Source organism: Muscardinus avellanarius (assembly GCF_963383645.1).
Source record: "Muscardinus avellanarius genome assembly, chromosome: 4".
Taxonomy (NCBI): domain Eukaryota; kingdom Metazoa; phylum Chordata; class Mammalia; order Rodentia; family Gliridae; genus Muscardinus; species Muscardinus avellanarius.
In genome coordinates this window covers 156,616,432-156,630,521 of record NC_137789.1, presented here as the reverse complement: position 1 = coordinate 156,630,521, position 14,090 = coordinate 156,616,432, and the positions used below count along the sequence as shown (strand labels likewise).

Here is a 14,090-nt window from a genome sequence, read left to right as displayed (position 1 = left end):
CTGAGGTGTTTTGGATGAGAATCCAGACCTCTACTGCATCACCAGGAGTATCAGACAAACCTGAATTCTCCTAACTGAAAATAAGAGGGAATCATCTTCTCCAAAAATGTCATTATCAGAAAAGACAGAAGCAATGTAAACAAGGACAAGGGGAAAAAATATCCCGAGATCACACTGGGGATAGAGGCAAAGGTCTGGGAATCTACTAAAAAGCACTGAATTGTCCATTTTCAATTGAATGCACAATTGTGTATTTAATTTAATTGTGTCTGCTCTCAGGCACACACTTGGAGACGCAGACCAGGCATGGTGGCACATGTAACCCCAGTACTTGGGAAGCTGAGACAGGAGGATTGCAGGTTCTAGGTCAGCCTCGGCAACTTAGAGGGATGCTGTTTCAAAATAAAAAGGACTGGGGCTGTAGCTCAGAGGTAGAATACCCCTGGGTTCAAGCCCCAATATCAAGAAGGGCGTAGAGGGCAAATTGTACAGTGTGTGTGGTGTGTCAAAGTTGTTTTAAGGATCATGCTGACACTGACGCCTTCCTCAGGAATCTTCTCCTACAGCCCAATAAACTGACCTGGCATTGCACAGCCTCATACTTTTATTCATCCATTGACTTTAACACTACTTGTATCCTGGAACCTTTTATATATATATTCAGGAGAAGGGGAAATAGTCTGTAATTGTTCCCGCATACCGTGGTACTCAACTAAAGGTGATGTCACCCTCCAGGGGACAGTTGGCAACACCAGGGTGGGCGGTGTTAACCATCACCTACTAGGACTGTTACTGGAGCCTTGTGAGTGGACCCCGGAGATGCCGTGGACAGACAGTGGACAGCAGAGAATTACCGGAATGGACACCCATCACCCCGATTCAACATGTACTGAGATTTGGCCATGCCTGATTTCACCTCGCTCCCTCCCTGAGGTCATTTTAAACCTACCCCAGACCTCGAGTCACCTCACACTTCACACTTCAATGTGTTTTTCTGAAATAATACGGACACTTTCTTATGTGAGCACAGCACCGCCATCACAGAATTATTACAAACGCCACAGGATCACCTAAGAGCTAGTCCAGATTCAAAGGTTCAGGGTCAACTGTGCTCTGACCTGATGTGACTGTTTAATTAAAAAAATATATATCCACCCTTCTGGGAAAAGTAAAGAGCCCAACATTTTATCCACTTTCTGGATTGAACCATTTCCTTGGTCTTTGAAAGCACAAAAGTGCACTTAATACCCAGTTGCTTTCTGACCTCAGGAAGTGTCAATTAATTCAATAGGCTTGTAGGTGATTACAGTATGTTTTTTTCATGGACTATTAGGAGGGATGAGGGAGGCAGATCATGGTAAATTACATTTTTTAATCATTAAGTTGCGCCTCCCTCCTCCTCAACATATTTAGCTATTTTTTCCCCAGACACATGGAAAAGTTTCAGCTTTTAATGAAGAACTTCTTTTTGGAGCGTGTTTTTAGAATATGGGTTTAGTAGTGCATATGATGTAATCCCAATTCCCAACTTTGCGTGCAGGATCGCTGTGTGGAAATGAAACCAGAAATCCCATCTGAATTCTAGCTGCTGGGTTCTTTATAGGAAGTATTCTTCTGTTTTCCTTTTTAAGAGAAACCACAACTTTATCATCTGAGTCACAGATCCATGGCTGCAAAGCCAAAAAGATTGGAAGCGAATCTGGCCAAAGTCTGTCCAGAGAAGTAAAGGTTTGTATGGGGTTGATGTACTGAGTAGGCATGCATTTTTGCCCTGAAAAATGCCCAAAGGGACATCTTAGAGACAGAGTAGTGGAGAAGCTACAACCAGAGGGAAAAGGTCTAGCTCTTCAGCTGGTGCCATAAGATTTGCTGCCTCCTGGCTGCCAGCAGCTTTTGAACTGTGCTCCAAGTCTGTGGTATGTTGGAAGGGCTACACAGCGGTGCACCCTGGAGATTGCATCAGTGTAATAGATTACGGCTTCCATCAAATGCAAACCAACTAATCACCCTGCTGTGGTTTTGAACTAATTTTACAATTTGAGACCATGATACTTACTACAATATCTCTTATTTTTCATGACCCAGGGTAATATTTTGTCGGGTGTCGCATTACTTAACTCATGCCACGAGGTAATTCATATCGCCTCAACCTGAAAATAATGAAAGTAACATAAAATATTCCCAACCACCATTCTGACTAAAGTGCTTAAGTGCTTGTAGGAAATTAGCTGTTAGAATTAGTGAAACTCTTTTGTAACCTATGAGTTTGGAATGGAAACAGCACAATTAAAAGTGCTCATTTACCCTGAAGAGTCCCATGGGGGGTGGGCAGTAGTGCAGGGCCCCAGCTGTGGGGATAACTATTGGGATGGCTTTTATCCTGGACAGAAATCCTTCAATGGTCTGTCATCACCAGCCTGTCCTTTGCGGTTCTTCTCAAAGGTTCTCAAAGGCGTTCACTCTAAACACAAAGCCCTTTCATACTAAAAGAAAACAAAACCCCAAACTCAGCTGCTGATCAGGTCCTAAATCAGCTGAGTACTTGGAGTAGGGGTCAGGGTGGGGGCTCCTGGGAAAATAGGCATTTGGTATCACCAGGAGTTCTAGTTCTAGTTTTCTTAAAACAAAGAAAGTAGACGACTGACTATAAAGACCCCAGTGACTAGAAATCAGGTGGGCTTTATGATTTCACGTTACAATTTTGTTTACAACCACTTGTTATTTCAAAGACACTTTCTTTTTTAACAGCTCTTTTAGGCAACAGTGAGCCTGTGACTTGTTCTGATAATATACCATCTCCACTTGGTTTCGGGACCAAGCAGGCGAGGTGATGGCCCCGCAGAAAATGGGGTCCGCAGGTTCACATTCAGGGAGGCTCTTTTTCAAAAAGGAGGAAGATGTTCGTTTCAAAGCACATGACTGGGTCACCCCGTCAAGAGGACCTGAGCCATGGCATAGGCCAAGTTAGAAAGCTTTAAGAAGTGAGGGTCTTTTTCTCTGCATGAAATCACTCCTGGTATCTCTCTCTGGCAGCCATGGCATAGAAATTTGCAGAGCAGAACTGACTTCAAGTGAGCAGAAAGGAACAAATTTGATCTAACACACATTCTACAGGCTTGGTTCAATGTAGGTCAGTTTTTAAGAGAGCCCAGCTGGCCGGTCTGCAAGTCAGCCTGGGAGCTGGCTGGCTGGCTTCCGCGAGGCTGAGCAAATTCCCTCTGGTCTCAGAGCACCAATTAATAAAAGTGCTTCATACACTAGCGTGGGTGAGAGAAACGGGGCCGAAGTGCTTCCAGCGTTGTGGGGAAACCACTCGCCAGATCATCAGACCTGACATCTCCCTCACTCACGGCTAAGCCTGGGCAGCCTCCAGGGCCTCCGCAGCTGTGAGGAGGGGCACACGGGCCAGACTCTGCTGACTTATACGGCTCAAGGCTTCATGTCCAAGGATTAAAAGGTGTTTGGGTTCGATGGCTCCCAATAATTTGAGTAAATACTTTTTAATGCTAGTAATTAAGAAAATGCCCTTTGGCCAGGCATGGTGGTATACGCTTATAATCCCAGTACTTGAAAGTCTGAGACGGAAGGGTCACAGGTTCAAGGACAGCCTTAGCAACTTAGTAAGAGTCTGTTTCAAAAGAAAAAGTAAAAGGCATTGGGCATGTAGCTCAAAGGTAGAATGCTCTTGGATTCAATCTCTAGAATGATAGAGAGAGAGAGAGAGAGAGAGAGAGAGAGAGAGAGAAGAAGAAGAAGAAGAAGAAGAAGAAGAAGAAGAAGAAGAAGAAGAAGAAGAAGAGAAGGAGAGGAGGAGGAGAAGAGAGGAGGAGGAGGAGGAGGAGGAAGAGGAGGAGAAAGAGGAGGAGGAGTAAAAAAGGAAAAGAAAAGAAAATTTTCTTTGATGATATATTTTTAAGTACCTACTCTTGTTTTAGAGTATTAACTAAAGGACAGATATATTCTAGATGGTAGAACTTTTAAGGGTCAAAGTACCTTTCATCCATCAGATTTTTTGTGCTTTTTTATTGTTGTTGGTGCTTTAGAGTAGGAGAAAAGCCTCCTTCTCACCCCCTAAAATAACAGCCAATCAATAGTGATACTTTTACCTAAGGGTTCCTTTGATGTGCCTTTCTCATTCTCGATTCTTACATCCATTCCACAAACATGTAGTGGAGCAGTGGAGAAGCTACAACCAGCTACAACCAGGCCCTCATGTGAAGGCTGTGGAGGCAGCCAGTCTGGTGAACCATGCCTTGTGGGGACACATGCTTAAAATTGCCCACAGAGCAAGTAAAGAAGAAACATACGTGTGATTTCTGCTCAAGGAACAAGGAATTCTGGAAAAGAGGAAAGCACACAGAAGCAGATAGAGAAGGGCCAGCAGGATGGGGGCTACTAGGAGCCAGCCAGACAGAGGAAGAGGAGGACTGTCCCAGACCAAAGCAGGTCGAAGGCCTTGGGAACCCAGAGGGACTGCAGAGCCCTGGAGGGGGAGGGCCAGCCCACACCAGGACTGAGCCTGATGCCAGTCTCTGTGAAGAGCAGTGCACTTTGGTGGAGAAGCAGTAGCATTTCCGTGTTCTTTTTAAACTGTTCAGCTGGGCATGGTGGCGCACGCTTGTAATTCCAGCATTTGGGAGGCTGAGACAGGAGGATCACGGTTCACGGCCAGCCTCAGCTACTTAGTGAGGCCCTTTGCAACTCAGTGAGGCCCTGTTTCAAAATAAAGAATAAAAAAATAGGGCTGGGGTGTAGCTTGGAGGTAGAATGCCCCTGGGTTCCATTCCTAGGACCACAAAAGAAGAAAGAAAAACTATTTTCTCTAGCTGATGCATGGAAAAGATGTGGAATGAGACAAGAGCGACCCCAGAGTCTAGTCTGGAAAAGAAAATGGGAAAAGAAGATGGTGAGTTGGACCAGAGGAAAAGGGTGGACAACAGAGGGAAGCAAACAGGGCTATGGATAATGGCGAGTGCTTAGGTAATGTGGCCAGGCATGTTTCTGAGTGTTTAGCTGAACTCACTATCTTCATCAGAACCCTGCAGGATAGGCACCACCTCCCCATTTTAGAGGTGGAAGCTCTAGCCTTAAGTCCAATTTGATGCCCTAAGCCAAAAGGGGAAAAAAAGGAGAGCTAGATTTGCTCTCTACCATTGCTACATTGCTGCCAAAGGTGTTATTTTTTATTTTTTGTTTGGAGGGGGGCAGAGACAGGTACTGGGGATTAGACCAAGGGGCAATCAATTTCCAAGCTATACCTCCAGCCCCCTTTTTTCCTTTGAAATAGAGTCTCCCTAAATTACTGAAGCTGGTCTTGAACCTGCGATCCTCCTGTCTCAGCCTCCCCAGTATTATGATTACAGGCATGCATCACCACACCCAGTTCCAAAGGTGCATGTCAAAGGGAGATTTGTCTTCTTGCCCAATTTTTTTATTACTTGGTACTTGGTACCTAAGCATTCTGCAGATGTTGACTGAGAGCCAAAGCTCTCAAAACCTCCAGCCTCTCATTCCCCAGCAAGCACCTATTTGACCCACATTGGCAGAAGTCAATGCAACCTAACCTGCAAAAACAAAACAAAACAAAACAAAAACAAAAACAAAAAAAAAACCTCTCCATTCAGAGAGAAGTGAGAGCTTTACCTTTGTAAATAATAGTCCATTGGGTTCTCAACGTTTCCTCTATCTCTATAGCCCTAGTTTCCCTTAACATCATGTTATTTGAACTTGAAAAGTCTCATCCTATGAGGCAGTCATCTGACATCTAGAGCAGCCTGGAGCAGTGTGGGAGCTTCCATGGAAGTCTTGAAACTAGAGATGGCCGTTCAGAAGGGAAGTCGCCCGAGCCCCTCAGGGCCACAGCTCATCCACGGAGGCTGCGAGGCATCGCCCATCACTTCTCCCATCTTTATGATCCAGCTGGAGAGCCCAGTAGACAAATGAGCCCTCGCTCTGCAGAGATGCCCACAGCATCTACACCTGTCAAAGGTGTCCTGTGTGAATAGATAAACTCATCTAGATGGTCCCAAAGGACAGTGATGACTACATATACCAGTGTAGATGCCCCATGATTCAATCCACCATAATGGAAACAATACATTAAGAAATCATTTTGGAGGAAACTTAACTGTCCCCTACAGCTTCCAAAATGCTGTATCAACAGTTTTATTTATTAGAGTTTCTGAGACTAAATGAAAAAGAGCTGGGCAAAAGGAGCCTGTTCTTTCTTTCTTTCTTTCTTTCTTTCTTTCTTTCTTTCTTTTTTCTTTCTTCCTTTCTTCTTAATTCCAGAGGAAAACAGAAACTGTTTTGATCATTTTGAGTATTTTAGTAAATGGAGTCTAACAAAAGAAAATGGAATGTAAATGCTCTCCGTGTTCTTACAGATGCACAATTCTAAGTGGTTAGGGTTCCTGAATGCTGGAATTATAACCAAAAATAATCTGAATTTTGCAACTAAATTGAATTGAGTGGGAAGATTAACAGCTTAAGCTCCCATTTTCAACTGTTTGTCCCAGCATTATAGAAACACTTTTCAAAAAATATGGAATATGATTTACAGTTGCTGATTTTTCAGACCTTTGATCCTGCGTGCTAATATTCTCCCTGGAAAGGCAGTGTGGACCAGTGGCTGGGAAGGGGTGGGCTTTGGAGCCAGACGGAGTCCAGGTCAGTCTCTTCAGGCTCCACTGTGTGGTTTGGGACATGTGGCTTAGCCTTTCTAAGTGTTTTTCCTCTTCCTCAGCAGGCAGATGCTAACAGTTTCTATCTCACCGGGTCTCTGTCAAAATAAAGTCAGAAAGTGCATGTAAAAATGCCAAGGGTCCAGGGCCTGGCACACTGTGAGCAGAAGTAGGAGGCGGTGGCCAAGTGGCGATACTGATGAGGGGGACAGGACCCAAGGGAGATGGTGGCCATGCTTTGCTTTGCTTCGACCATCAAGACCCCAGGAGGTCAGTGGCTCACCAGACAGGCTGGCTTCCTCCAGGAGGAGCACAAGACCAAGAAAATGCGTATTTGCACCAACCAGGTCTAAGAGAAGCAGAGGAGCAAGCAGCAGATAGCTCTCTTACTCTTGTTCTCCCTCGTCCTCCTATTTTCCACCTCAATGAACTGATTTATAGTGCGATGTCTGAACTATCCCATAAAGTAGGCCTGACAGTCCAAGGATGACAAGATTCCAGCCAGTCTAATGTTTTTCTGAAAACCATAGCAAGGCCTTCAGAGTGTGTGGGGTCTGCGCTGAGTACACAGTGGCTTACCTCTTGATCTTCTAAGTTTAGTTAGATCTGATTCAGTGATGGATAATGTTCAATAAAAGATGATCATTTTAGTAGTTAGAAACATACTGATCATGGGTTTTAATTATGATTTTTATTGTGTGCTGCATTATGTTAAAGCCCTGGGAAGTTTAGCCCTCAAATGAGAATGTCTGTAACTGATTTCCACCTTCTAGTGAAAGAAAACCATTACTGAAATTTATATCTGAATGATTTTGTAATTTGTGGAATAATAACTGGTGATAAAGTCAATCTTTGGGAGAGAACAGGATTGGATACTCTGAATACCAAATGGGTTCACGGGAAGAAGCAGCCACCAAAGGCCACCTTGCATGTATGATTTGATTGCAAAGGGGATCCGTGGTGCCTGCTAGTGTTAATTGACAAACAAGGACCATCTTGTCACACTTTCCTATGAATATGCTGTGCAGAATAATTACACTTGCAAAGCATATGTATGGCCTTCAAAGAAATAATAGGAAAAATCTGACTAGCCATCAATGAGTTCTTTCATCATCTAAGTAATTGATGCCAATCTCAGCCTTTCCTTTTCTGTTCCCCTCATTTAAACCATCATACCATTGATAACTTGTTGATCTGGATGACCTGAGACCACTGGGAATTGTTGAAATAATGGGTTAGTGAATGAATGTCCCCACCCCACACACTCTCTCTTGGATCGCTGACAGCAACGGGAGCCATAATTCTTTTCTTTTTAATTGATGCAATTAGTTTAGATACACTTTATCCAGATTGGGCTGCTTCCTATAATTATGATTCTGAGCTTGTCATGCTTTTTATTTATGGAGCATGCACTGTGTCCCCAATGTTGTGCTGGGCTAGGGACATAGCTTCTGCTCTTTAGCTCAACTTAGAAAGAAGAAAGACAGGCAAATGAAATAATATAGAACAGAAAGTCCTGCGGCATCCCACAGGAACACAGGAGAAAAAGCCGTGTTCCCTCCAGGGGCCAGGGGTAGAGAAAGCCCTCGGCCCAGATAAAAATGAATGAGTGTTTCTCTCTGCTCCCCTGTGATGCGGAGAATAAAATGTGTCATTCCAACAAAATTCATCTCTTTCAAACTCTATTAGGAAATTATATAAACAGCCAATTTAGAAAAGGATAGTTTCAATATTAGTCTTAAAATCAATTTAGAGGCAATTTGGCTTAGTATTCAGATTGCTTCAGAAATGCTAGAAATGTCCATAAGAACTTTACCTACATCTGTGTGTCCTAGAAATTTAAATTCTAAGTGATCTCTTTTAGCCATGCAGACCCAAAGGCTTTGAAATCGGAAACACAGCACTCTGGTGGGCATGACGGGATTCTATTTCCCTCCCATTGAAAAGTGTATGCTGCCTAGCACTGGTCTCTGTCCTGGGCCAAGCTACTCCCGACCCCATATTCAGAGCAGAGCTGCTGATGGACATGTCCAAGAGAAGGTCCCTCAGCACAGAGCTCAGTGTCTCCGTGCCCATGCCCAGTGACATACCCAGCTCTACTATCACCTTCCCAAGTCTGGATCCTTTGGTTTTGCTTCCCCAGTGCAGACGTCCTGCATAAACCTATGTTGAGACACTCCAGCCATTTTCCTAAGTGACTTTCCAGTGGCCTGTTCTCCCTCTCTCTCCCTCCAAGTCTTCCCCATGTGGTGTCATGGAGGCGCTCAGCTCCAGAGTCCATCTGCCCAGCTCACTTCTGTGTCTAGCAGCTCCCATCGCATGGGTCAAAGCCCGTAGCACTTGGTGGTCCACAGAATCCACCTCCACCTGCCCATCTGGGCGGCAGCACGTGGCCCACCTTCAGTCTCCGTGTGAATTCTCATGCCCTCCACCCATGGCCCGCCGGCTGCTGCCCCGCATCCCCGTGCCTTCCAGTGTGTGCCCAACGCCATCTGGAATGCTCTCCTCCTCCCCCACCCCTCACCTCATCGCCCAGCGTGACTCCTCCATCATCGCTTACCACCGTGACTCCTTCTCCATCATCGCTTACCACTCACGTGCTTTGTGTCACATCCCAGGCTGGCTTCAGGCTGAGCTCTTCTTGGACTGTGAACAAACCCTGAGCCTGTCTCTGTCACTGAGCTCTGCCCACTTGGAATTCATCCTTCCCCAATTAGGAGCTCTTGGAGTGTCTTGTTCCCAATGTCTGGCACAGCCAATACTGGCTAAATGAAAGGATATTTAGGTATCACCTGTAGCAGCAAAACAAAACGAGAAACAGGAAAAACCAGTTCCTGGTACAGTTCAACTGTGCTGTATTTTCTGGTGTCGAGAGAACAGAATGCCTTGTTAGATCTTGAGAAATTATGCATTCGCTTTCTTTTTCCTTTGGCTGACATGCAAGAGTCCATCTCATTGGATTTGCTCTTCAGAGAAATCTCTGGGATCATGGTCATCATAGACCCAGCGTGGCCATTGTCCATCTGCCCTCCTCCATTTTCTCCAGAGACCTTTGACTTTTAGCCACTTTTAAATTAGGCACACATCTTAGAAGGCCTCGATTAAGCATCTTCTTGGATTTACCCCTGACTCTGGAGAAAGAGATGAAACCCACATCACCCAGGAGGGAGAGGAGAGTCCTGGGCCCACTGGGATACTTAGTCATGATCTCCACAGACTCACCCAGGCATCCACTGATTATCCATCCATCATTCCTCATAGCACATATTCACCTATATGTAGCACCTGCAGCAAAAGGTCAGAAAATACCCCTGGAGCAGCTTGTCCCATCTGCTGGTACCACAGGGTGATGATGATCAAATGTACAGCTCCTAGCAGGAGACCACCCAGCACTGCCGCCTGTGGTGTGACCTTGGGCAGGTGGCTTGGCCTCCCTGACCTCCCGTGTCTTGGTTTCTTCCATTTAGTTGAAATTAAACATAGCCTCTAACTAGCTAGAAACTAGGACTGAGTAATATAATGTCCTTAGCAGATGGCCGGCCCAGAGTAAGTGCTCAGCAGATATCAACTGTGTGGTCAGAAGGAACTGTGGTGGGCTTTTTGCAGGGCTGGGACATCCACGGAGAGGCCTCATGGCTTACATTCTTGAGGAGAGAGAGACAAACGAATGACTAAGATACATAGGACATCGTCACTACAGAGAACCAAAGGGGCAGGGGGGTGATGGAGCTGCTTTAGATAAGACATCAGCAGAGGCTCCCCTGGGAAGAGGCACTTCACCCAAACCCTGCTTGAAAAGCCATGCTAAGAGTATTTCCAGCAAATGCAAAGGCCTCAGTGAGAGAGAGTCTGGGATGTTCTAGAACCAGCCAGAGGCAGTGTCGACTGGCGTATGAGCCAGAGGGAAGATGGCCCTGGAGCGGAGGGAGGGTGGGCAGGGAGAGGCCATGGGGAGGCATCAGGATTTCACGCCCAAGGTTCTGGTGGGGTGACAGGGGCTGTAGCTGGGGAAGGACCAGCAGGATCCGGGAGCTGGTACTGAGAAATTCAGAGAAGGGCTCAGGGACCCCCAGGTGTGTTCCCTCCTCCACTTGCCAACATCTGTCAAAGGTAAAAGATGTACAACTGTCAGCGTGCGTCTGAGCTGAGGGCTGGAATTGCTTTTCCAGACCATAGGAGAGAAACTGGGCATGGAGCAAGTCTCTGGCTGCCTGGTCACAACGGAGACCCTGTCCACCTCCTACAAAAGAGGATCTGCAGTAGTCCGCAAGGAATCCCCGAGCCCAGAGTGTAACTGTGGATATATTTCTGCCTAACTCAAATTCCGTTTTCATGACACTGAAGAACCGTGCTACACTGAATCACATTTTTTAAAAAATGATCATTAACTTCACTGCTACTTCGCTGCTGAATTCCCCTGCCCCCTACTTGGCTGACAGACGTCTTCCCAGAGTTCATCTTCTCCCACCCCCAGCATCCCTGATGGATGTCCCATCTCCTCTCATACGGCAAACGAGTTTTCTCCTGGCACCTCCATCCACACTAGCTCCCAGTGAGGCCTGGTCAGAAGTCTGCAGGTGATGGTTTCTTGTTATACAGATGTGATTCTCCTTATTCTGGGTTTCTGTAAGCCTTATGAGTTCAAAATAAAAATCCAACATTAAGAACTAAATTACCAAATTATTAATAAAACATGAGATAAGTAAAATTATAACTGAAGAGCAAATGATGTAATAAGGAATAACCTAAGCTGCATTAAGTGTTTCCTCTCCTTTCTCTGTGACCTTGAGGCTGGCCAGGTGTCCCTGGCCATGATGGAAGATCCTGCCAAGAAGGACAATGGTCTCTCCTGCTTTGTGCACCTGTGCATTCTCCCACCCAGCCTCTGCAGCTTTGCCCCCTGTACCCCTCCCTCCACCTCAACAGCCCAAACAGCCCACCCTTTTTTATGGTCCACTCCCCTCAATACCCCAACTCCTGATTTCACATTCTTGCATTCTTGTCTCTCTGCTTCCCTTGAAGACCACCCTGAATAGTCCGCTTCTGTATTAGCTTTTCATTGCTGGGACCGACATACCCGATGAGAACAACTTGGAGGAAGAAGATTTATTTGGGTTCAGGGTTTCAGGGGATCATCCATGGTTGGCTGACTTCAAGGTAGACACATCATGGTGGTGGGAGTGGTGGAAGAAAGCTGTTCAGCTCCTGGTGGCCAGGAAGGAAAGAGAGAGAAAGAGGGAGGGAGAGAGAGAGAGAGAGAGAGAGAGAGAGAGAGAGAGAGAGAGAGAGAAAGAAAGAAGAAGAGAAACCCTTCTTTGGCACGCCATCAGCAACCTACTTTCTCCAGCTAAGTTCCACCTCTCAGTTGTCCATGCAGCTCTCAGACGGATCAATCCACTGATAAAGTCAGAGCCCTCATGATCCCCAGTCTTTGCCTACAGGTTCTCCCTCTGAACCTTGCTGCACTGGGATCAGGCTTTCAGTGCATGAGCTTTTGGAAGACATCCTAGGTCCCAGCCACGGTGGCTCTCCTGCCCCACTTCTCATTGCTGCTGCCCTTGCCAAGACACCAGTCCCCTTCACCTTCCTGGAGCCCTCTGCCACGGGAACAGTGTCCAGCCCTTCTCCAAACTTCTCACTTCAAGGCTTCGTCTCCTCCGCTCCTGCCCTGCCCACTCTCCTGGCCTCCTCGTCCTCTGTTCCTGACCATCTGTAAGGCTTCAGTCCCCCTGGCAATGGGGTGTCTTAGAGGACGAGAGGACTTAGAAAATTGGGGTTTAAGAGTCAAATGTTGCCAGGGGGGCTAAACTTCCTAAGCATGATTTGTGCACTCCTGAGCAGAGAGGAGAGGGGGCACAGGAGACCTGCGTGCCTGTCTCAGAGGGTGAAGGCTGTCTGTGTTTTACATCTTTGGCACTCCCTTCTCAAATATTCACTGTTCAGTAGAGCGCGACTCAGACCCGCTGTAAGGGTCTGATTTAAGCCAGGCATGTCCTAAATATATCGAAATCCACATAAAACAGAGAGATTCCCCCCAGTTCTGAACTTGGCTGGGAGAAGGGCTGAGGAAATCTGACTTTGTAAGGAAAGTATTTCTAGTCCATTATGTTTGCAGCATTCCTGCTTTTATCCTTTTGCTGACATATTTATCAGGATGCTGGTTGCAAAACCCAACTTGAACCAGCTGAAGCCAAAGAGAGAAATGTATTTTAAAAATAAGAGATGGCACAGCCCCGGGGGTACCCGGACCATCTCCCGCTTTCTTCCTTTATGACTGCAGGATAACAGCTTCATGCCCCTTACTTGTATCTTCTGGAAGCAGGATGCAGGCTGAAGGCAGCTCTGTGGCCACATCTTGATCCTGGGGACAAAAGGAAAGACCTCTCCCCAGCGTGCTGGGTCACAGCATGTTGTAGGAAAGACCTATGATTGGCCGTGTGTTTATCTCTGACCCAGGAGTGGAGTGATTCCCAGCAGCACCAAATGGTGTGGCGAGCACCCTCTGAGGACAGGGGAGGGCAGACGGCGCCAGCCATTACCTTCTGCTGAGCCCTCTGCACAGCTTAGAATTCAGAACACTGAGCCCCTTACTGCACAGACAGATGAAACCTAGATTCTGTCTGAAGCCGTTCCTTGTCTTGTACCAGCCTGGCTCCCCAGATTCCAAACCTGCAGGTCTCCTGACCTTGTCAGCCTCTGCCTGGAGTTACACCTCCTTCCACTCACTTCTGTGCCCCACCCCCTCCTACTGCATCAGTTAAAACCCAGCAGGTGCCAGCAAACCCGCAAAGCTTCCCCTTGGCCCGCACCCTCTCTACTGCCCCACCCTCGCCTCAGGAGGCGCCATCTCTGCTCTGCGCCACCTTCCACATTGGGTGGCTCTTTGCTTGTCCCCTCAGCAGGCTGCCCTGTCCTTAAGAGCAGGAGCTGGTTTTATTTATCTTTGTGTTCCAGTGGCTAAAAGCTGGCATGTTGTAGGTACAAAAGGAAATACTTCCCAAGGTTGTACGCAGCATATAAAAGAGTTCACATAACTGGAGAGGTTGAAAAATAATTTAATACCCAAATACCCGTGCTTTGCTGTCCCTGATGAAGACCTGGTGAATTGCGAATGCTTTGAGTTGCGACAGGCGTGAGGGGCTGGAGTTCCATCATTCAGTTAATCTCGGAAATTCAATAGTTCAGTGTATCCAAAATTACTCCTTCCCACTCTTTTCCTAAGTCACTGCTTTGGGTGTGGCGTTTTTCTTCTAACCACCCCTGTGATATTTCCACACGGAGAGCTGGCTCTCTTACCTGCTGGGGGAAACAGCAGGGGCACTCCCGTGGATCCAGAAGCCTTTCCCTAGCAGGTGGACCAGCCACTGATTCTAGTCTGTGGGGCCCTGTGACTTCCAGGTGTGATCC

The 14,090-nt window shown here is 46.6% G+C and overlaps 1 protein-coding gene across 1 annotated transcript in view; it reads left to right on the top strand.

The window, feature by feature from the left end:
* The window catches only part of ADAM12 (ADAM metallopeptidase domain 12), a gene marked incomplete at both ends in the record, with an annotated part of 329,128 nt that overhangs the window by 182,075 nt on the left and 132,963 nt on the right, over positions 1-14,090 (top strand). The gene's annotated exons all lie outside the window — the stretch shown is intronic.